This window comes from Nylanderia fulva, unplaced genomic scaffold (genome assembly GCF_048542155.1).
Source record: "Nylanderia fulva isolate GAGA-0341 unplaced genomic scaffold, ASM4854215v1 Scaffold8, whole genome shotgun sequence".
Classification (NCBI taxonomy): domain Eukaryota; kingdom Metazoa; phylum Arthropoda; class Insecta; order Hymenoptera; family Formicidae; genus Nylanderia; species Nylanderia fulva.
Window position 1 is genome coordinate 158,139 of NW_028190916.1, and position 26,176 is coordinate 184,314.

Consider the following 26,176-nt stretch of genomic DNA (forward strand, 5'->3'; position numbering starts at 1 on the left):
AAGCCGCCGTAGACCTGATCGGTCCCCTGCCTCGATCCACTAGCGGCCATACCTGGCTATTAACCATACAAGACCGGTTCAGTAAGTGGATCGAAATGGTCCCGCTTAGAAAAGCCACCGCCGTAGCCGTAGCCCGAGCACTCACCGACCGCCTGATATACCGGCACGGGTGTCCGGTCGCCCTGGTATCCGATAACGGGACTCAGTTCGTCGCGCAACGCATTAAGGCCTTGCTAGCTTCCTACGGGATACAACATCGGACATCCCCCGTGTACACTCCGCAATGCAATCCGGTAGAGCGAGCGAACCGTACGGTTAAAACAATGATCAGCCAGTACGTAGGCCGGCGGCACAAAGACTGGGACGAGCGAATCCCCGCCTTACAGTTCGCCATCAACACCGCCCGACATGAGGCCACCGGATACACTCCGGCCTACATCCTGCATGGCCGAGAGCTCGCTCGCCCACATCCAGAGGATCGACCAGGAACCGCACCAGCACCAGGACCGAGCACCCGCCAGACCCAGTTGGAGGACGCCTACAAGGTGGTCCGAATCCACCTCGCCCGGGCCTTCCAGCGGCAAGAGAAGCCGTACAACCTGCGGCGACGAGACTGGCGACCGCAGCTGGGCGAACGCGTCTGGAAACGCGACCGCCCCCTGTCCAGCAAGGCCAACGCGTTCAACGCCAAGCTGGCCCCGAAGTACAGCGGACCGATGACTGTCCGGAGGATCGTATCCCCCGTAATTGTTGATCTCAAGGACGCCCGAGGACGATGGCACCGCCACATCCATGTGCAGGACCTCAAGGCGGCATCCGAGGAAGAGGACGAGGAAACCATCGGGGCGTAGGACAGGACCAGCCGCCGTGATTCCTCCAGCGCCATACCGCCCACGCCACTCGGAAGTTCCGAGCCACTTTCCCTACTGGACGGTGGATGATACGGTTCGACCGTTTCGGCCGATCACGTACGGTCCACCGTCTAGGGAGGGGGTAGTGTAACGGCGTAGCCGTTACTAACGCCTCGCGGGCCGATCACCCGCCCGCCACTTGAGGCTATGGCGCCTAAGGCGCCCCTAAGCACAAAATCATAACTGATACACGGGTCACCCTACCCCAGGGGCGCCCCACTACAACCCCCAGAGGCGCCCCACTACGACGCCGGCGTTACCCCCACCACAGCCTCGAGGAAGAGTGGGGGAACCGCCGGCAGGGTATATAAGCCGGCTCGACGGATGAGCCGGCACCAGTCCTGTTCCGGACCTCCTAGCCAGGCAACGGGCTTCTCGTTGTTACGCCGGGTTTCTCGGTTTCTGGCCTCCTACCTTTAGTATCGGGCAACGGGTTTCTCGTTGTTACGCCGGGTTTCCCGGTTTCCGGTCTCTTCCTGCTACACGCCGGGTGACGGGTTTCTCGTCATTACGCCGGGTTTCCCGGTTTCCGGTTCTTCCTGCTACACGCCGGGCAACGGGTTTCTCGTTGTTACGCCGGGTTTCCCGGTTTCCGGTCTCTTCCTGCTATACGCCGGGTGACGGGTTTCTCGTCATTACGCCGGGTTTCCCGGTTTCCGGTTCTTCCTGCTACACGCCGGGCAACGGGTTTCTCGTTGTTACGCCGGGTTTCCCGGTTTCCGGTCTCTTCCTGCTACACGCCGGGCAACGGGTTTCTCGTTGTTACGCCGGGTTTCCCGGTTTCCGGTCTCTTCCTGCTATACACCGGGTGACGGGTTTCTCGTCATTACGCCGGGTTTCCCGGTTTCTTTCTGCTATAGGCTATACGCCTCCGTACACCGTATCTCTATTATACCGGGTAATTTGTAAATCTTTTCCGGACACCGCTACAGGCTATACGCCTCCTTATTTTGTTTATACCGAGTAGTCAATAAGTTTCTCTATTTAAGGCTTTATGCCAACAAACATTTTTGTTTATACCGAGTAGTCAATAAGTTTCTCTATTTAGGCTTTATGCCAACAATCATTTTGTTTACTTGTTTCTTTTTGAATAAACCAAAGTATTGTTAATAAGGAATAAGCGAGTCTGAATCCCCCCCTTCCTCCCGAATCCTGGAACCGGCGAGCCGATCCGCGGCGTCGGGAAAGGTGAACCGTTACATTTTTAATTGCTTTTGAATTTTACTATAAGAATAACTTGAAATTTACATTATTTCATGTAATTTTATTACATTTTTTGATAACCAAACTACACTTATGCTACTATTCTTTAACATAATTTGCAAATGAAACAATAATAGTGTTTTATAACAGCTTATGTCATCTAAAATAAATAAAATATATAATAGTATTTCATACAAACATAAAAAACTTTAAAATGGATTTTATTATACTATTCACGTGTTCCAAGTCACTTCCAGCCAGAAGAGATTTTTTCAAAAAAGTTTTTTTATGAGAGATAGTGTGGGCAATATCTAATAAAATGCGTTGATTGAATTTTATGTTGTGAACAGATTTATATAGATACCAAAAGAGGTTTGCGAGAAAATATAAAATGCGCGAGAATTAATTTTTGTCATACATATATGCAAACGTAAATATTTGTAAAATTACATAATAAAAAAAACATAGCGCAGTGCGACACAGCACCGAACTCGATGCATGTGTATTTATAACATAAAAATATTTGCCAATTATATTATTCATATGTAACTGCAATAAAATCTATCTAAGATAATCTTATCGCAAGCAAATAATGACAAAACAAAATGCGGTTTTCCTTAGCAAAATAAAAATACCTTTGCAAATTAGATAGCAATTAATAAATATTAATTTGTACAATAATTAATTAATAAACTAATGGATTATTAAATTATTTTTCAAAATAGTCGTTTATTTAAAAAGTTTAACAAGTATATGCTTATTAATTTATCAATTAATCAACTTGTGAAAAGTAATATCAATTTCTGGTTTTTTGTAGCTATTTCAAATCTGCAAGTACGAAAAATATATCTTATACATTTCTCGTCATCTGTCTCGCCACATTGTCGGCGAATATAGCACTTCATTGCACGGATGCACGGTCGTTCATTTTCATGCGCATTAGATGGCAGACTGTAATTTGCGGTGACGGATATAGGAGCATCCGCGATGAAATCAGGGGAACGATTTTGCGTCTGGCGAAGGGAGTAAGCACGAATAAATAGCGGAATTTTCCATAAAGTTATATAATTTATTTTATTCGCTTCATTCGCAAATTTTCAAAGATGCAATACGCGACGTTCGATATACCAAGCGCGGCCGTTATATTCATGGATTTTATTCCCATCGAGAAATCGATGATACGTAGCCCACTTGTTCGTGCTTAGAATACATCATACGGCGGTAAGATCATATGGCGTTACGAAAAATCGCTTGGTCATGTGGATATACATATGTATTTTGAGTCGTCTGATACCACGAGTTCAAAGAGAAATAAAAAGTATCCTGATGACTTTAAAGTCAATTTCCGATAATTACGAGGATTAATCCGAATTTTTTGGCAGATACTCGTAGTTGTTGGAAGAGAAGGAGAGACTTGGCATACAAACCATCTCATCCCTTAATCGCATTATCGATGCCGCGAGTGAAAAGACGGTTCCCGTTATCGTTGACGGTAAATTAACATTCTCTAGCTGTCACGGCATTAATTGCAAAAGTTTTCCTGGGAGATGAAAGTGATAAAGTGCCGACTAAAGCTACGTATAAAGAATCGAGAGGAGGAACAAAACGGTAAGGCAAGACTTGTCTCGTCATGTAAATGTTCGTGGAAATATTCCTGCTAAATAAAATAAATCTGAAGTCGACAAATTCTGACTGACAGCGATGCGATCGGGAATATTATTCGTATTTCACGTTGAAAATAATGATAATCTGTATTACAATACATTTAAAAACATATTTTTATTATTTTTGTAAAATTGTGCAAAATATTTTTTATAAAAAAATTCTCTAGTATATTTTAAACAAAAATCTATAATAACATAGATATAGAATATGGCAAAGGTTCAAGCATTTTAAAAGTCAATGCTCTATGCCTCCAGGGTCAGTTTTAATCTGCCCCTCAAACTGTATTGCCATACCGCGATACCGGAAGTTCCCAAGTGGCAAAATCTGTGAACGCCGCATACCCTCTCAGGTCTGCCCCAATTTACGATAACCGCAGTGGCTCTAACGTGAAAGCTACCGGCTGCCAACGAAAATTTGAATCGTGGCAATGACAGGGCAATTACGAGACCAATTTAGACCGCAGCATATCAAATGGAATGCGCTTCTCCCTTTGATACGGAATACGATAGTTGGTGGCGATCTTAGATCGTATATATACATCAAAAGACGTCCATAATACTCTTGTTGCAAGTTAATCACGCAAATGTTGATATATACATAATTATATTGTTTAATACAACAATATTTTGTGGAGCTGCAGTTTTATAAAGATAAAAAATAATATATTTTAATGCTAGCATTGGAAGAAAGAATTTTACTCTCTCACTATGGTAAAACTGGATGAAAAACAATATAGTTTTACACAATATAATCGAATTTATAAACAAAATTATTAAAGAAACATTAAACCAGAATTATAATACGAGCATTTTTTTAAATATGACACAAAAGTTTTTTTTTCTTTCTATGGTAATCCACTTAAGAAAATACAATAAGTAGATCACTGCCCTAATATATTTTTTACATATATATTTCTTAAACGTTGAGAAAAGCGGATGAATGGCTTATCTCTCTTTGCAATTCTCAACTTCTATTTGGCTTTTGTCAACCACAGCACATTTTACGAAAATCATTGATGGCGACAAAGCAGGGAAATTGAAATCGTAAAATATGAAAAGACTCGGGAATATAATCCTTACCTCCGTCGAGTATCGAATTTAACATCCATAATATTTGTTTGATTATCAATTATAAAAAGCTGAGAAATGTATTCTGTTTATCGATTATAAAAAGCTGAAAAGTGTATTCTATCATTATCGATTTGCTGGCGTTGAAAAAGTCAATTGTAATGTTAACATAATCATCTAAATAATTTTTATCATTATATTAGTATATTTTTATAATGATAATAACTCAAAAGTATCTTTGTAAATTATTATAAAGATAGACGATTAAACAATTAGAGTCTGGTCGGTGCAATTATAAAAATAAATTAAAAAGTGTAAAATATAGATTGATATATTCTGAAAACTATTAATTAAATATTTTCCATGAAATTTAATGCCACAAAGTAATAGAAAATTTTATCTTCTATCTTACTTATTTTTTTATAACATATTTCAAAATTGTTTAAACATTAACAAAGAACCGAACCATTTCCTGCTTGCACATTTAAAATACTAATAAACGTGTAAACGAGATATTTCTTTATTCAAGTGCTTTTATGTGAGATTGTTTCACTCACGAATTTTTCAAACAATGAGTGCTCTTCATAATTCAGCATGTGCTTAGTACATAAACGGCTGCAAACTCATGTGATTGCGACATATTCGCAGAGATCTCGGCCGACAATCGTCATAGTTGTAAAAGCATCCTCGAGTAGGATAATCTACCCTGAGGATGTAACACGATTGTTGCTTGTTTACAGCACTCCGTCAAAAGGAGATGGGAGTAAAACAAAGATGAGATACGAGGCATCGCAAACACTTTTGAGTACAGAAAACGATCCTACTTGGTGTTATTTATATAGTTAAATTCAACATTATAAAGCATTAATTCATAAGTTTCTTGAACTTCCGCAATTTACACGTTGCATTACATTATTTGATATATTTACAGCTTCTTTACCTATATGTTTAAGAACAAGAGCAATAATGCAAAAATACATATATTTAAAGAATAATAAATATTTCAATTTAAAGATTAAAAGCATAGAAATATAAAATGCAAATAATGGTTTGAAAGTGGCATTAAATTATGACTTCAAAAAATTGATTATTAAAATATATTAAAAATACAAAATATTTTTAAGAGAATATAAATTATATGCACAGCACATTTTGATCCTTTATATTCAAACGCCGCATTTAATTATGCAAATTAACTTGAAATCATAAAAAAGTGGAATCTTTATAGGCTATAAGATACATAAAGTATTCCACTAGCGTAATATCTCAGATGACGTTCCGTTTTATTTATGGTCATCCATCAGCTAAAATAATAAGAAAAAAACAATGAAGGCATATAGCTATAAACAGTTAAGGATCGGCATGATTTTTTCATTTTCGCTCCAAAGACGAAGTTAATTCTGGCTCCTGGATGGAATTAATGGCAAGGCGTGGAAGCAGTTTCTGTTAAATAAGAAGACCGGTGCTAGGATGGAGATAAATAGTATCATGGCAACGCCACTGCTCGGTGGTGATTCAGATGTCTTAGGACAAGAAAAAAAAAGAGAAAAAATGGGAAAGACTTTGTTGGCTGTACAATGTTGTAACGCTATTATTTTATTTTTCTGCAACAAAGATAACAAACAGACATAATGCTGTTAAATATGTATCTACTACTGTAAAATATAGTTATGTTATAGCTATTTATAAATATTGAGATCTTTCTAATTTTATATCACAGAATTTATATATATATATATATATATATATATATATAATAAAATATGCTATTTACATATATTTTTGGAACGTGATAACGAATTAATTTTCATACAATATTTGGCTTTTGCGCACAGTATGTTATTGTTGACAAACATGCTGAATTTGTTGACATTCGTGAGGCAAATTCAATCGGGAATACTGCATGTATCAACGTGGATTATTCTTTAGAAACGCAATCATTTCCTATCCATATTATAATTATAAATTAATGACTCGATAAGCGTATCGAAGCGATCGTATTAACTGTATTTCCGCGAGTAATTGTTGCATGAGTATAATCACGATGTAATAAAGGGTAAAGGTAAAAAATTCGGAAAAACAGCAGGCAACTTTAAGATAAACAACTTAATTTACTATTAAATTAAATTTATTTTATTATTTATTATTTGTAAAATATTAATTGCTTGTTTTATCTTTGCAATAATATTCTAGTTTATTATCTTTTTAATATTGTATTTATAATATAAAATGCAACGTTTTATTTTTAAAAAGTTTTAAACATTTAGCAGAATATTTACAATAATTATATTATATATATAAAATATTTCAAAATTATGTATAAACTGTGTAAAAATTAATTAAATAGAAATTATATTTTGCAAATATTAAATTCAATATTTGTCACAAATTGCTATAATTCTAATTAATATTGTTACATATTGTTTCATTTAATTGCATAAATACATATATAAAAATTTCATATTTTTTCTTTTGAAATATATTCTGTTATTATATTTTATTCTGATATTTATGTATATATATATTTATATATATAATTACATTAGTTTCTAGAATCTTATTTATAGAAAAAAATACTTAAATCTGGAACATTACATATGGATGCTATAATAGTTTATGCATCTATTTACATTAGATTTTCATAAACAAATTTAACAGTTTACTCTACATATAACTGCAAACTTGAACTACATGGTAACTCTCGACTACAGTGCTAAAGTTTTGGAATATTTGAATATTTCATATGTATTTTAGAAATAATAAATCGATATGTTGAAAAGTTTTGTGGAAATGGTACCATTAGCAATGTGTCACTAAAAATATTGCATTTTCGTAACATTATATATTTGTAGAACATTAAAAAGTGAAAACATTTTACACAATTAGACATTTTCAAAACAGAACAATGATATAACACACTAATGTATATATGTTTATAATATACATCATCAAGTAATAAATCCTTTTTTAATTAATTTGTTAGTTTTAAATGCATTTGATATATAAAGAAAGAAATAAAATGTATTTTTTTTTATAATGTACAAGAAAAATAAAATATTATAAATTTATTGATCATTTATTGAGCATTTTTTCATCTTAAAGTGTAATGTTACTCAGTAAAAATTTACATTTTTTATTATGTAAATTATTAAGTTTATGCAGATTTAAAAAATTAAAACACAATCGTTAATTTTATAATGTAATTTATAGAAATTATTCTCATATATATAAGAAATAATTTGTTCGATACAAATTAATATGCCTTAATTAATATTGACTAAATAATTTTTTATAGTAAGAAATTTTTAAATTTTAATTACCGTTTGTTGATCAGAATTAGATATTGAGGCAAAATGATTTGTAGTGACATCTAGCGATATACGATATTTTATGCCACCTAAAATGCTCAAAAAAATTATAAACATTTTATGATATTAATGATTTTAATAAATATTCTGCATTATATTTTAAAATTATAAATAAATACGCAAGTTAATAATTAAGAATTTACAATTACGTTGTATTGTATTTAGGTTTACATGCCAACTGCTGATAAGCATTGTTATTCTTTTATTAATATATGATAAGTATTTTATAATATAAAACGCGTGTTTCAAAAATATTAATAAAAAAATTCATTATTGCAAAAAAGTAGGCAAACATATACATACTGTGCAGATGAGCTTCATTAGTATTTGATTCCTCTTGTTTGCCTCTACCATTTAATATCTTTATTCTACGCCAAACTACAATGATAAAAAAATTTATTATTTAATAAAAAATATTTATATTATTTTGTTTTTTTTCTCTTTTTCAATCATATCAGTTTTATTTTATGTTTTAAATCCTATTTTCTTACCGTTTCTAAAAAATTTTCTTATACCTGGTCTCTCTTTTTTTCTATCGTTTTGATTATCTTTTTTTATTGAATTAACGTCTTCTTCCATAGTATAAAGAACCTTGAAAAATGAAAAATAATGTATATATTTACATACTTTTTATATTAATAAAATAGTGATAACAACTTTGTTATAAATAAGCACTGATGTATGGCATAAGTTTATTTGTTATAAAAATAAACTTTATATAATTAATATGTAAATCATTAATAATTTAAAAAAATAATATAAAAATACTGAAAATACTTATTAATTATACACCCATAAACAAATTACAGATTTTATTATAAAAGAAAAAAATATAAATATCTTTGCATCTTTGACTAATATATAGTATGCATATATATTTTCTAGTCGTTCTACATTTTATCATTCTATGTGCACTCTATACATTACAATCTAGAAAATATATTTAGCACAAGGCTTACAGTAGTCTCATGAACGCTATTACTTGTCTTATTGTCGATGTGATATGTTACAACATATTGCGCTAATAAACACAACAAGAAAATTATATATAAATTTTGTAAAATCAAGATTCATTTCTCTTCTATATTATAATTTTAATAATATAGCTGTTGATTGTTTTTTAATAAACATCTTTTCTAATATAATATTTAATAAAAATTATATTAATTAATAAAACAGAAATCAACATTATTTTATTAATTTCATGTATTTTAAATATGATAAACTATCTATCAAAAATTTGCGATAACAAATTTTCGGTGTGAATATTTTTATATTCTGTATTATCATAAAAAATATTTTTATAAGAAGATTGCTCGTGTATCATTAACAGAGTTGCTTTAAATCATTTAACATTATCGATATTTTTGCATTGTTTTAATACATAATGCACATCAGGATGATATCAAAATAGCAAATATATAAAAACTGTATGTATTGACTAAGAAATATGCAAGTAAATATAGAAGAAAAATAATGAAACTATTGTCATATGATATTAGAAAATGTGGTAAAAACCTCACAAATATTTTCTAACTCTCTTTTAGTCTCATTTGCATATTAATATATTTAAATATCATATTTTGACAGACTATTGAATTTAGTAATATAATATATATTAATTTTACTTTGTACTTCATCAGACAAAAATTTTATTTTTTTCGATCAAAATAAATTTTGAAATAATTATATTAGAGAATAATTATATATTAAAGAGAAATAATACACACATAAAGTCAATGAATTAATTTCTTAATTTTTGAAATGCAATCTTTCTCTAGCATGTGTACATATGCATACTATATATAATCAAATATAGTAAACGTAGCTTAAATAAATGTGTCAGATTGAATGGTTTTATGTTAAAAGTACATAATTCTAAATATTTTATAAAATTACGCACTCTATGTTTAGATTATTTATATTTCTCTTTATTCAAAAATATATGAAAATTATATAATTAAAGATACCTTTTTTCAATCTTGTAATTAAGTTTTCCTTGACAATATTTTTTCTTGATAAATACTGCTTCAAATTTATATCCCACGAGAATTTTATTTTTATTCACAGATTAACAAAAAATTATTATTGCTTTCACAATACCATGGATTATTTAGTATTGTAAAAAATATTACATTTACTCTAAAAATTGATCTATAAATCACACTGCACATTGTTTATATTAATAATAAAATCGTTTAATACGCACAAATCACCGATTAAAAATATTTATTTGCAATAGAAACTCCACATTTCCACATTTCCCGAAAGTCATGGAATCACGAAGATTATTTGATTGAATAGCAATATGACTACACGCGAATCAATATCGCCTCTGGCGAAACGCGCACATCGTATTATTCAAACTACAATAACTTCTCGCGGTGCCGTAGGTGGTTGTAGGATAACCAAAAGCTATTCGCGAATCACTTTAAAACGGTTGGCCAAGTAGCCAACAGAAGAGCAATCTTTGGCCAGAAGCCAGATCCCCCTACGCAAATTTGCATTTTTTCTGCTCGCAAGAGGTCAGAGCACTGTTCTCTTACATCTTTCTTCTAACGTCATCGATTTTATTGATTCTGAATTGAACTACATATGTAAATGATAATTAAATATCGCTACGTTTTTCTGCGAGATTCAGATAACAAATAATATCTAATATCAAAGATTCATGATGGTAATACAAAGTTGTCTTCTAAACACGTGCCATTGCGTGTTGCCAAATAAATTTGTCACCTTGATAAATCTTACTGTTACTTGTATTATTTCGAAATCAAACTTAACGTGACACAACTATAGTCAATAAAATAGTCAATGTTACTAGAATAAATCATGTTTTTGATTTTAATAGTTATACATGACAGAAATAATATGGTGCGTGTATATTAAACACAACGTAATGCACATAAATACCACATTAAATCAAACAACATTTAAATAAAAATGCGCATAAAATAATACAGAAATATACACATTATATGAAAAGATCAAGATGGAGCTTGAGAGGATGGACACTCAAGGATTTCAACAAGCGCTCCATCATAATAATAAATCCGTCATAATAAATCTCTTGAGCGGGACGCTCTTGCAAATACTATCTGCGCTATCATCTGAAATGATGTAGCAAAGGCGTGAGAATACAAGAATGTGCCGGATATTCGGTGTGATCTCAAAGGTAATCTTTTGCTAGACAACGCTTAACTGTAGTTGCTTTGTGCCTCCTGCCGTTTTACGCGAGGAGGGCGACAGTTTCCAGATAGTAACTGTCGTCGGTGCAATCATCGGTCAGTCTACAAGGAAGGCATTTAATATCCTTTAGCGACACTGTGTGTCGGCAGTGAACACCGCGCGACCACGCAAGAAAATTCACTGCATGTGCACAGTTAGTCCGATCAGATAGACCGGCCTACCGGTCGTACCTGGCTCGTACTGAGAAATTTATACAGCCGCCTCAATCGCGATAATTGCTCAGCCATCTCGAATAGGTTCGTTCATCGGATACTGCACTAATTGGATCAGAAACTGATGCTTATTGCGTCTCTCAAACGTATAGCATAATCGATAGCTCGACACTTTCTATCACATTTCTTCCCGATTATGTTTGAGACAACCATACAGCTACAGGATTTTAAAAATAATAAATTAAATAAAAAAATAACAAAAGAAGAAAAAAGAAATAATAGAATAAATGAGAGAAATAAAAAAAAATAAAATAGAATTTAGAGTGTATTATGTTTATAATGTGTTTTATATATATTCTTCTATTCTTTTGATTTTTATTCGTTATTTTTCTGTTCTGTTCTTATTTTACTTTTATTTTTGTTTTATTTCCTTTTCTCATTTTATTTGGTATAACAGAAAGGAAAAATACAATGTATTAAATATATTATACATATATTTATATAAGTGTCGAAACGTCCAATTTATGTTTATTAAACATATTTTAACAATTATCTATATACGTAAAAAAAGTCTTTATTTATTAACAATCTTTGCTTGCTCATATGACTGATTATATTTTCGTACTTATTCTTTTATAATATATTAAACAATCTTAATAATCATCAATTACACAGATTTTTCTATTAAATAATATTATACATAGTTCTTATTATACTTGTTAAAGTTTATCTTACCTTGATATAGAAAAGTATACAGTAAAGAATATCAGTAGAAAATAATTTATATTATTGTTTAATTGTCCGCATAATATATATTTTCACAAACAGTTTGAGATAAAAATAAATTTAGTTTTCTACACCACAAGAAAAACATAAAAAAAAAATAATTTTTTTACGCTAGTTTTACATATAATGTTATGAAAATTTGTTCCTATCCGATCGATTTGTTCCTATCAATTATATTACATTAAAAATATCAAGAAATGGTACTATGTATTTCAAATTTTTTATATGTATAATTAGAATTTTAAGGAATAATGTCGCAAAACTACATTAACAATTATTAAATCGTCGATTAGAAGAAAATAATAATAATTTGTTGAAATTTCGGCTTTTTTCCGATTACTAAGCATTTGGTTGTGTCAACGCTGGTTCTCTTTGTGTGTTTATAAAAAATTAAGATTTTTTCAAACTGTTAACCTTCGCTGCTTGATGTTATGAATATAACATACAATGCGAATCGAGACAACTAACCAGAAAAACGGTAACAATACTTGTGAGAACCGATTTTGCATGTCTTTTTTAGAAAGAAAACCTTTTATTAGAAATATAAATTATACAAATCACTGAAAGCGATAAATCATTACAGATATTCTTTGCATGTTTTTTTTTAAAATGCGACCGTGAGAGATTTTATACGTTTTTTCTTTATGTCCCTCTATAGGTAATGACAAACCATTGAAAATGCCTTACCAAAAGATTCCATTTATCTGTTCGAAATCGGCAGAAAACTGTAAAAGGTCTAAATACACAAGGTGTGACAAATTTCTTTTATGGCGCTACAGTCCTTGTAAACCAAATTGACACTCCTTTTAATATAGTGACCCTTCTTTTAACATAGTTTAAGAAAAGGATTTTTTATCCTTTTTTTCTATGAAGCTCTACAAGGACTGCAGTGTCATAGAAAAAAAGATTATCTTTTTCTTAAACGACGTTAATACTTATTAATGATCTTTTCTTGCTCGTATTGTCCCATTATTCGTGTACTTATTTTTTCAATGCAATAAGCTTTCTTATCTAAATTTATTATTAAATATATGTATTTTGTTAAGTATTATTTCCAACATTTTCTGTTATTATACTTACAATAACAAGGGGAATAAAATAGCTGATTAAATTTAACAACATTAACTTTTCAAACGAATTTTTCTTGACTTTCAAGTTATTATCCTATAGAACAAAAGATACGAAAGCTAAAAAAGGAAGCTTTCATCAACCTGTTTACTATCAATAAGATGAGTCGCTATAATATACTAAGTTCATGGAGACATGCATTTCATGGTCTCGTGTCTGAACCGTAATTTCGCGCCATTCAAGCAAATTTGCTTTTCTGTTAAAGTATCGCGTGCATCTACGGTCTGCAAAAATTGTTTTCGTTTATCAATGCGTGTGAAGTGTATACACGCGTTTAATAATGAAGGTAGACTCGACCTCGATTATCAAGCCAATTGTGGAAATCAGATTGCGACGCAAATTATCGGTTGACGATGTGGTGCAATCTATATTCACGATACATTATATTCGCAGTCATTTCGTATCCTTTCGATTTGTATAAATATTAACATCCTTTACATTCAAGTGAAAAGAATAAGTTGTTAATTGTTTTTGCGAGCATACAATCATTACCTCAATTTGTGCTGCATACAAAAATAGCTTTAGAGAAAAGTCAGATCATAAGCTGTGAAGACTCTAATAATAGATTAGCTAATAGACAGGCAATATAAACTTTATGTGAGCCGTACATTAGCCGGAATCTCTTTGTATACAAGAGAGAGAGGAAAAAAACCATTAAACAAATAATACTGAAAAATTATTTGTTTAACATATTTTAATGACACGTGATTTAATAGTAATTAAGTAATGAAAAAACCATTTTAATGACAATGAATGAATATTACACTAACTGCTCGAATTTTCTTACAGAAACTATTGCTGTTTTTTTTTTCAAATTACTAGTTGAGAAAAAGAAAGAAGCGCAGTCCCGGAAGAAGGAAACTTGTGCAACTGCAATTCAGGTGTAAAGAGAGAAAAGAAGAGGGCTTCTGTTGCAAAGGGAACAAGGATCGAATCACGCAGTAAATTAATGCCGGCTCTTTAGCTAAATTAATTACGCCAATGGTAATTACACTTGAAGCGCTAAACGGTGCCATCGCTTTTTATACACCTCTCCCTTTGCGTCCCTCGTCAGTCATCGTCCTCTTTTTCACTTCGTCTCTTTCAACAACGTAGCTCGTATCTCATTCTTACACGATGGTGTGTGCTATGCTATAGTCGACAATAGTCACAACCTCCATTGACTACCCGCAAAAGCGTGAAACATGTGTTCGCACACAGACAAATATAATTAGACTCTTATTTTTGTAGACGCAGAAGCGACCGACACGCATACCACACCCGTATTTGTCGTTAGAACTACCGCGTTAGAGTTATCGAACACTACCATTTAGTTTAATAACGGATGTGAAAATTGCTGCCGAGTTTATAATTTAATCTAAAAAGTATAACATTGTGTATATTTAAAGTATTTTTACAATATTTATTTCAACATATACAATATTTCGTTGCATTGATTTTGGCATGAATATTTTTCCTCTTTTACTAATTTATTGGAGTTTACTTAGATATTGCATTCCATAATATTTACTTTCAGGCCAGTTTTTATTTCTAAGTCTCGAGATCTATGTTCAGAACATTGTTCAGAATGAAATAACAGATAATTTAAAACATCAATGTGACTTTTTACAATGTTTGGTCCAATTGAGGAACGATTCCTCGAGAAATCGAAAAGAGGAAAGACAGCCCGATAAGAGAGGATCACCGAGTGGAACCGGGCGGCATGGAAGCGACGAAGAGAGAAATGAGGAGGAAAACGCAACGCAATGTAGTAGGGGGATGCGAGGAGGAGGCCGTTTGTCGGACATACCTCGGGGCCACCCTGGCGTCTAATTGCGTGTAATGCACTCTCGGCTTGCCAGGCCTGTTGAGTTACCGCCAGAGGAGAGCCTGGCGAAAAACTCGGGTCGCGCGGCAGCAAAACGTCGGCCGATCGCGAGGACGCGGTGCTATGTCCGGAACGCTCGGACCCACACGACGTGACGGAGAACGGAGACGGCGAGGACGGCGACGCCCTCCAGGACGTCGATCCTCCTCGCGGCCGGGTCGCGTCCTTTTCTGTTCTCCCATCGCGCCTCCGAGGCCGTGGAATGTCACCGGCACCTCCTGACCGCTAAAATAAAGACGTGTTCTTCACCATGCTAAATCGCTCGGACGAAATCCTCTCTCTGCCGCGAATTCTCTCGGAGTCTGCCGAAAAAAAAAAAACGCGAACAACCGCAAGAAGACGCTCGAAGACGTATTGACGCCGAGAGAGTAACTCTATCAAATCGGAATAGTAGAGAATAAAGCGACTTTTGTCAATTTTAGATGATTCTTTGTCAAAAATGAAGAGGTTATATTTCTTATATAAATATATATTCTTATATTCCTCCCTGAGGAGTTACACTTTTCTAAAGAGGGAGGTAAAAATTAAATTTCTTTTCTCAATTTTAGACAAATTAAAAAAATGAAACTTGGTGGACATTTTCTGTTTCAGGAAATAAAAATCAAAACTTAATTTTTAGAAAAGTGTAACTCCTTAGGAAGGGATATATAAGAGAGTATATATTTATATAAGAAACCCCCTTTAATTTTTGACAAAAAATCATCCCCTAAAATTTTTCACACTTATTTAGATATAAGGGTGTCCTTTGGACGTTAAATATAATAATCTGATTTACTTACAATTATTTTCTCGATATCATCGATGAAAAAATAAAATACAATAAAAATAAGAATGCCGACGTAAAAAAAAAGGACATAAATAAAATGTCAGAATATCCGAAAGTTTTCGATTACGCGCGGGTGCGCGTACTATACTTGAGAATATTTTGTATAAAATGGGAATATCACTTATATGGGGATTCGAGAATGGGTTGAAGACAAATCATTCGAATCCCGAGAGCGCCGGCATCCTTTAATTGCGGAACGATCGTCTCGAAACTTTCCGAAGAACCAGAGAGGGAGGGATGTCCGGTGGAGCGAGAACTCTACGACCGCGATTATTTAGCGTAGCTAAGATCTGTCGGTACGGGTTTTTTGTCGCGCGAGAGCTTATTATGAATAATGATTTATGTCTTGTCTGTGCCGGTATAGGGGTGTTCCTCTAGAGAGCGAATGAACGAGAAGGCGAGATAAAGACGGGCTTACGGTGACGTTACGCGACCGAAGGAGATGTATAGAGGGGTTAATAACGGTCGCGTGTTGTAATACCTGCCATTATCCACAAACCGACCGCCTAACAAGCTACCTGCTAATAATACACGACGGCACAGCACACACGATCACGTGCGTGATCTTTTTACTTGGACCTTATCGAGTTTTTGTCATTGCGATTGCTAGCCGCGGCGCGATATCATATGTCGATCGATCTGAATGAGCTACGGACATTAAACTGTTGAAAAAAAAAAAAAAAAACGAAAATTAGACATTTCATGCGTACATCTTTCTAGCACATATGCTATTTTTGCTAGAAGAGAGGAATATAATTTATACGTTTATGTATATATAGCCGCTCGAATAATTTTTTTTACATTATTTTTTAAAATTAATGTTTGTTACATTAGGCCAGAATAAGAGAAGTCGATGTGGGGTATAATAAGCAGAAAGATTTATGCACAAAAGTTATTCGGTAAAAATTAATTAGCCAAGCAAATACATCCGCTGAAATAAATCGACCACTTCATCTGTCATCGATCGGCAAGTCGAGGATCTGGAAAAAAAACTAAATAGAGAAAATGCTAAAAAAATAAGAAAGATGCAGCTTTTGCAAATCGTACAAGTCGTATCGACAAATCGCTAGTTTCCATCTAGCATTTTCTCGTCATCATGAAACGACCTACTGTCGCAAACGCGTTCTCAGTCATCAGTAAACTAAATTGAAAAAACTATTTTGTCAATCAATTAAAACTACTACATTATTATATATTATTTAAAAATGCTCATTTTGAAATATTCTGATCGTGTTATAAATTGATCCAAGCGATGTGATACTTTGAATATTTCCATATAAACCTCTAATTTTGTGCACAATAGTAATGAATTGCGCGCAGAGATGGACCAAACTGGTTGTGAAAATAAGGCCTTCAGTTGTTTGTAACTTTGTAGTGGCGATAGAAAACAAGTAATATACTTAGAATGAATTAATACAAATTGTCGCTCGTGTATTGAAAACAAAGTGATAAATATAAGGCCAACTTATCGAGCTGAATATTCGAGATGTTCAGTCAACTACCATTTATTACATGTATAAATTATAAACTACAGTCATTATATTATATTAAAACTAACGCAAATTAACGCAAATTACAATCATTCTATAAACGTTTCGACCGCACGCGGTCTTCTTCAGTATAATTATTGAAAAATAAATTCTTACAATTCATATGATATCGAAATTTAATTATAGTTATTCAGAATCGAGAGTTTTTGAGCAATTAACGCGTGTTTCAATCCGTCCTGTCCAACAATGTTCGCCTCGATATGATCTCTGATTTTGTTCAGATCTTGGATGATTTCATCGTTAATATGCGAGAAATTAACCCGTACCGTAGGCGCTGCGATTAATAAAAAATTACCGATCAACGTATGTCCAAATTATAATATATATCCCCTACAATTGGTAGTATGCTTACCTATCATCGTTCTTCTTGACAATTTTGCTACTTATTAACAGTTATTAAGGATGACACTTAACAAACAACAATACAGAAAGACAGCTCATTTTAAACTCTACTTGATCGGAGAGCGTGCGTGTTTATATATGATCTAATATTTATGTTTTACTCGTTAATGTCCTATTTGTCCCATTATTATTTATTGTTCGCCAATATATCCAAAATATCAAAATACGACTCGCTAAGTAACTCAGTATCTTTGTTTAAATTTAGTCCATTTTTTTGTTCCTTGATATGTAGCATCTCAGAAATGAGTCTTTTATAATAATTATTTTCGTTGTCCATGATCTTAACATTGTCCCAATTAAAAGTATGATGTTCATTTATTATGTGTTCAGAAATTACTGAATGTTTCGTTGAGTCCAACCTAATATTATTTTTATGTTCTTTTATTCGCGTCTGCAATTGCCTCTTTGTTTGACCTACATAAGATGCATTACAATTATTGCAACTGATCTTATAAACCACATTCGAATTGCATGGATGTTTAGTTTTATCTTTCTGTGCTTTAATAATATTATCCAGTTTGTTGAGACATCTATACCCTACCATACAATTTTTATTTTTCACCGAGGAAACAATCATTTCTGAGACCCTATCTATATACGGAATGACAAAGAATTTTTTATTGACCGAGTCATTTCTTATACTTTTTGTTCTTTCTATGTTGGCCTGTCTCTCTAAAATGCTCCCCTTAGATATGATGTGTTCTATCCGATGATTAATTTTGTTAAAAATCAGATCAAGAGGGTAACCATTGCTTCTGAGTATATTAATAATTAACTCCAAATTTTTATTAAAAAATAGTGGATGTGATAGCAATAGACATCTGTCTACAAGGTTATATATTATTCCAATTTTGTGAATGTTTCTGATCGTTTTAACATCAGGATGGTTGACTTCCATCTATGCGTGTACACGGCGTGTTTGTCCGTCGGTCAGTCGCAATTACGGATCGGGGCCGGACCGAGAAAAACGCCCAGTGCATCGCTTGCCAATTACTGAAAGGAAGGGCAAGGGAGATTCCAATTTGTTGCAAACATCTCTCAACGAAGGGCGGAAGCGGCACGAAAGGGTGTGGCAGCATTTGACGATCGCGAATCGCGTGGCTATTCCGATTTTTGCACGGAATTCTTCAAGAGCGTGAAACATATGTCTATTGTATAGTTTGTAAAACTCTTTATTTCGTGACGCCAATTTTACGGGAATTTGCGATCTTATCCGAATTCCATCGAGGAAGAGAAGGCAATTCAGCTCCTTTTCGGAGTAAACGGCATTTTTTGTCACAGTTCAATGTTTTCGAGAGATTTGGAAGAACAGAAAATTACTAATATAAATATTAGTCGTTTTTTGTCGAATTAATCAAATTGTAATTGACCTCTAAATAACAGTAAACAATACGGAGGAACAATGTAGGCGGACGAGAGAACGTCGGGTGATCAAAAATGCAGCGCGGGTTTCGCGGCGACGTTCTTTGTCGGCGAACTCGTGCGAGCAAATGCAAAAGGTTTTGAATGTAGTGGAAACGGTACGAGCTCTGGCATGAAAGGTGTACGCTAGAGAGCGACGTCTGCTGACGCAGTCCGGGGCTTCCTCTTTGGCCAGACTTCCTGTCGGAAACGATCGTCGGGATTCGCACAAGATGGGTGCTCATTTCAATGATGTGATTTAATGTCGCGTGCGTGTGTCCACGCCCAAAAATATCAAGATATTTCATGGCTTTGCACTCTCTTATTATAGTTATTATATCTGAAAATACTTTTAATTAAACAATTTTATATATGCAAAATGTAATAAATATTGAATAGCGAAACGCATTTTATTAATTACACGGCCATTTTATTAATTACACATTTTTATGTGTCATTATAAATATATTATTATTGACGTTGTTTCTTATATATTTTTCTCGAAACAACTTCTCTTTCAATATTTAAATAATATAAAATTTATGTGTGTACTACATTTTTATAAATAATTTTCAAAATAGTAGCGCACTATATTTTAGTATATAATTTTAAAAAATATGCAATATTTTATTGTATTTAATATTTTATAGCTTTAACAAAAGAGAGAAAAAAGCTTGTATCGACGAATAAAAAATCAAATAAAGTGAACTGTCACAGAAGCAGAATAAATAGATTAAATGGAATGTCATTGAGAACCGTCATAAATCGTGAATGCAATACCATGTCCACGGCATCAGACGGAGTCTCACGTACGCATCATTGCGTAAATGTTTTTTTGTACTATAAATATGTCAAAATAATAATTGATACAGTTTTAGAAACTGAATGAGAGACAGTTGAAAAATGTCTCTCAACTGATTGTAATGTAATGTTTGATGTGTCATTAATTCGATGCGGTCACCGTAGGTGGTCGAAGTAGGTGCGGCGTATCGAGCGATGCCGAAAATCCACTTCGTGCATCAACATCCGGAGGAAGACGTCTCGCATGTGCATATTAATTATGCTACTTGAGAATGCTAATTAATTCTTCTAATTAATTAGGCGACGTAGATAGCACACCGTTCACGCCTTGACTTAAATATGATAGACACGATAGACGATTATATTTAATGTCAGAGAGTTTTCTTCGATATTCATCGCAAAGTCGAACAGAAAATATAGAAGAGTCAGAGTTTTCTCCATTTAATTTAATGACATCTTTTATAAGAAAGTACACATTGTCTTGTAATATACGGTATCAACTAACAGAAAGTTTTCTGATATAGAGGGAGATCTATCCCTTAGAAATGTTTGCTTTACACATCTAATAGAAAAATAATCGATGACAAATAAAAACAAGTAAATTGATGGAAGTAAAGAGGATTGAAGCAAGTGAAATGCACGAGCCTAATATAATATTGCAACAAAATACAGCTAATAAGAGAAGTACAACTTTTTGGTTTGTGTGAGCTCTTCGTCTATATGTATAAACATCTATAATAAAATATTATCTGCAATTTCTTCGATATCTTCTTTTAACGTGAGATAACATATGTTAACTGATATATCAATAAAAGAATATATTTAGGATCAAACAAAAATTATTATATTTGTTCTTGTAATAAAAAATTAAAAAAATTATACAGAAAAATTTTATTATGTCGAACAAAGCTCTGAAAAATTTATTGCTGAATGATATATCAATAGGATTAATCTCTCTATATCTTTTTTGTCGAACATAAATAATTATATTAAAAAGTTTACTGTTAATTGTGAACACGGCCCGATACCAGAAGAGCGGCGAGTTGTGACAACTTCTTGGAAAAGATTAGGCGTCGTTAGCGGCCTTCGCCGGACATCGACCCTACCGGTAGTTGGTACTTTCTTTCTCAGACTCTGTTGTGCGTGTGTTTCAAGATGTTGCTGGTCCAGACATCGAATGTTTCCGTATCGAACCAGAAAGACGGCTGGTTCTCGGCGAAACGCCTGACAACCACTAGATCATACCGCAGACACAAACCCGTCGGGTTAGTCCGTATTAATCATAAGCGACGATTTGCTTCAACCGCCATTTTGATACCACTATTTAATATCACTTTTTGTGATAATAATTAAAGTCGCATAAATGCACTTGAAAGTATGACTATCTACATGGTTTGCTATTATATCGACAAAATACAAGTAAATATTGCCTTATTAAAATCGATGTTATCGATAATAACAATCAATTTATTTGATTTTAATTTTTCTTAAGTTTTTATTTCTTACATGAGAAATCAATTATTTTTTCTGTTAAAAGCTAATTTTATTTTTACAATTTCATAATTGTACACAACTAAGTATATGAGATTACTTCAGAATACATATACATATCTTGTTTGCTGAAACTACATATTTAGGCTAAAGACTTTTTATTTAAAAATAGATGTATAATATGATATAAACATGTCCGATATATCATGTGTTTATTACTTTGATCAGAAGAAGTATAAACCTCGCATCCACAAACATTAAAATCTTCACGTCAGCGATTATGAATCGAGCAACACGAGACCTTAAACACAATTTCAATGGAGAGAATAGGATCGCTTTGTTCACATTTATCAATGCTTACCATGCTTATTGCAACATTACAAAATCTGCGCATTATTGTTGCACAATAAAGCTTATATCGCACCTAATAAAACATGCTACGAGATTTAATCTTCAATAATTACGGTTCTGCAATTTATAATTCCAGAGATTATTATAATAATATTTGAAGTAATTCCCTTTACAATTTTGTCCCTCGCAGTTTGTAACTTTTTCCTTGTCGATCTTTCTTAATCACTTGTCTATTTTTTTAATTTCTTTGCTCTGCTATGCAGTCCACCATCTTGCCCCGATGTTGCAACAATAATGGCTACCCGTTGCACATTTTCTGCAGCACGCTCCACTCGTTGGAGAAGTATGGTCTGTCCTTCCAGAATAACTTGGTTTAAATAATTAACTTGCGCTATAGTTTTTTTTTAATTTTAAACTTCGCTAGACATTGATAAGCATTTTACACATTTCTCTCGAAAATAAATCTATACATGTTGTATTGTTTTTATCCGTTACGGTATTTAAATATCTCACTTCTTTGACAATTTCATTTAAACCATTTAAATGCGGTAGTTTTAATATTGACACGTTGAGTATTGGCAGCGACCTGGACTGTCAGGACAATTATTTATCTGCTTTGGCAACATCTTCTTGGTTCAGGTACTGATCTCTCTGAGACTGTTGAGGCGTGGCGTTGTTGAATACTGGTTCTACCATTGGCTTATATCATTTATACCACGAACACCGATACTCTGTATAGTACTCTTTGAAAAGCGTATTATCGATCCTCCCATGACTACGTCAAAGTCATTGAAAACTTGACATACAGAAATAGCAGCCAGATGTAACGTTATATATTTTATGATAGCAATTTATTTTATTTAAAAAATTTTTGAAAAATTAAAAATATATGTATGAAAAAACAAGTGCATACAGTATCACTTAATGCACTTAAGAAAATTGCATATCTATCAATATTCGAATTATAACATTAAATATTATATATTTATGTTAATATACTGGGCACAAAAAGAGTTACATCAGAAAAACATATTTAATTCATATATATTTTAACAAATATATGTATTTATTTTATAGACTATATCATGTACTAAGCATTATAACATCACATACATATCACATAGTAAATATAACGATTAATAAGCTTATTTTGTGTGCTGTGTATATGTGTTTTGACATGTAATGCATTTATTAGTTATTACATATTGCATATGCATTGCATAATGCATATGCAAAGAAAGGGAAAACAATATATGTACATATAGAATAACGTTGCTCGTTTTTTCTGGGGCAAGGTGTGTATTTCCCATAGAATACTTCCCGCGCGCGCTGTGTGCGAGACTAAACTCGCGGAAAACCTGGACTGGTTCTGCGTAAACTGCCGTCTATTCTAGCAAATCATGAAAATTCATAGGAATCGCTTCCCGGGATCGAGTTACGAGACGACCTCGTAGCTTTTCTACGAAGTGACGAAGCTGAACGAACCGAAACCAACTGCCTTTTCTGACGGATAAAGCAATAGCTCACTAGGTTCTGAAGTTCTAAATAAATTATTCATACGCAGCGCGTGCATTTTCCGATAATGATCAACAGGTTCGCACCTATATTACGCGTGTGGCTGCGATCAAGATTATTAAAAGAAAAGAGATTTGATAAATATAATTTTTACGACATAATTCGCACAATTTGAATTTTTACTTTGTTAACAACTTTAAAAAATGTATATTTTATATTTTTTATTGCAAATGAAAAATAATGGCCAGATATAAATTTTTTTAAACATATACATATAATTAAATTTCAATAACTTTTTATGAAATAAATTAATTTTTTCATATATTAAAAATGAGATTTTTTTATCATTATTTGAAAATTTGCATTAGTTTTCATAATCGAAGTAAGCATTGAACAATAAACTGTAATCTCTTAAAACTGTTAATAAAAGATTAAAGTTTGATGATAAAATTACATTTAAACTTTAATGTCAATAATAGCTTATTGGTTCAACGCAGAAATTGCTACAGTATTATCAATACTTACAATCTAAAATAACATCATTTTCAATTTGTATTATTTTAAAAATAAAGGATTCAAGCATTGATTACTGTATTTCAAGTAAAAATACTTTTAATCATATTTAGCATATTTAATCGTAATCTGGTTTTACTATCGCGGTAATCATTAATATATGGAAATTAATCGAATAGATTACATAATTTAATATTGAATAATTGCTCGATTTAATGATCCAACATTGTTGATAAGATCACGCGAAAAAATACTGTTTAAGAAAAACACTTATAAAATATTGTATTGTATAAATTTCCATTTAATTTAAAATAGAAATGTCATGCAAAAATATGATTGTATAACTAAAGTCATATCAACAGAATTATCTGGAAAAATCAATCAACCGAAAAAAATTATAGGTTTGTCGGAAATATACTGATCTCATAAAAAATATCTGATCAACACAATTTTTCTAATATTTTTTGCAATAATTAATGACTATGCATAATTACGCAAAATAATTTTACATTTTGTAAATATAAGTACTTCTTCTTAATACACGTGTCGTACCTAATCTCTTCGATTATGGCGAACACTAGCATGAATGTGACTTCGTTCTCTGCCAGTCTAACAAATTATTCTGCCTTTACAAACCTGATTCACTTGTAGATATTCCTTAACTAGGACATTTGTTTTTTGCTGACCTTTTATTGACGTTACGTTAGCAATTTTTCATGATCAACTATAAAAGGTAGGACTTCTTCCCTCTCAAGATGTATCAAAGCTAGTTCAACTTCCTTCGCTTAACTGTCGGAGGAAACTCTATGATTGCTTTCTGTAAGACTTCCCTGTTGGTCAATGTGGAGTAAAAAGATAAACTCGGAACTAGTGCAGCCAATTCAGTCAATAGGAACAGACCTAATTTCTACCTAAGAAATTCGAAGCATTCTCCTAAGAAACTATATTTCAAAGGTCTCCAAACGATTCAAGAGTCTACGCTTTCAAGAGCAATACAAAACAATACAGAATAATGCATAGCATTTGCGGCATAGAATAATCAATTTCTATTTTACTTTACGCCTTAAATTTAAGATTCAGACTTTATTATCGTATAAAAGCTACTGTATAACAAACAAAAATAAAATATATTTGAGAAAATTGCAATAGATTAGACAAGATAGTTATATTCTCAAATAAAATGTTTTACTATCTTTTATTTCTAACAAAAAAGTTTCTTGTTATTTATACATATATATTATTACATAATTAATAATTAATACATATATATTATTACATAATTAATATTGTATAATTATTTAATTAAATATGAAATTATTATTATGTTATTAAAATATTTGTGTAATCAAGAGACACGATAGTGTCTTGTGCTAAGTAAGTCCGAAAAAGAAAGAAAAAGACACGCCGTGTCTCTTTACGCGAGTCAGGCAGTTGAGAGTACTCTATATTTGGCCTTATTATATGTGTTTCTTTTGCGTTTAATATTAGACATGTGTGTGTGTGTGTGTGTGTGTGTGTGTGTGTGTGTGTGTGTGTGTATAATAACATGTCCTACAATTACCATGATTTTCAAGTTAAATTCTAAAAGAAAATTATTTTCGTGTACAATAAAAAAAATAATATAACTCATTATTACTTATGTTTTTATTTGTCAGGTCGACAATTATTTTAATGCTAATGCTCAAAAAAGTCCACTTATTACCAAAACTGATATCATAATTCAACGCAATCACGCGCGTACCAACGAGGTACAATTTTTTCACGCCGCGCCAGATGCAGAAACTACCGAAAAGAATTCGCTATTACAGCTGTTGTAACAGTTACCCCTTTCATCCTTCCGCGCGATAATTTTCTCGTGTTTACGGGCTGTGAAACATCTTACGCAACGAAGAAGCACGGAAATATATTTCTGTAGAAATTATTACAAATA

The 26,176-nt window shown here is 32.9% G+C and overlaps 1 long non-coding RNA gene across 2 annotated transcripts in view; it reads left to right on the top strand.

Annotated features, from left to right (window-relative positions):
- The window catches only part of LOC146719986 (uncharacterized), a 34,461-nt gene extending 15,437 nt beyond the window's left edge, over nucleotides 1–19,024 (top strand). Inside the window, exons 2-3 of one of the 2 annotated variants that reach the window (XR_014926236.1) lie at nucleotides 14,319–14,513; nucleotides 17,057–19,024. This is a non-coding gene — a long non-coding RNA (uncharacterized LOC146719986). Of the gene's footprint in view, nucleotides 1–14,318; nucleotides 14,514–15,045; nucleotides 16,016–17,056 lie in introns of those variants that run through there. The other variant, XR_014926235.1, reaches the window with a different exon arrangement.
- Nucleotides 19,025–26,176: the final 7,152 nt, after the last annotated feature.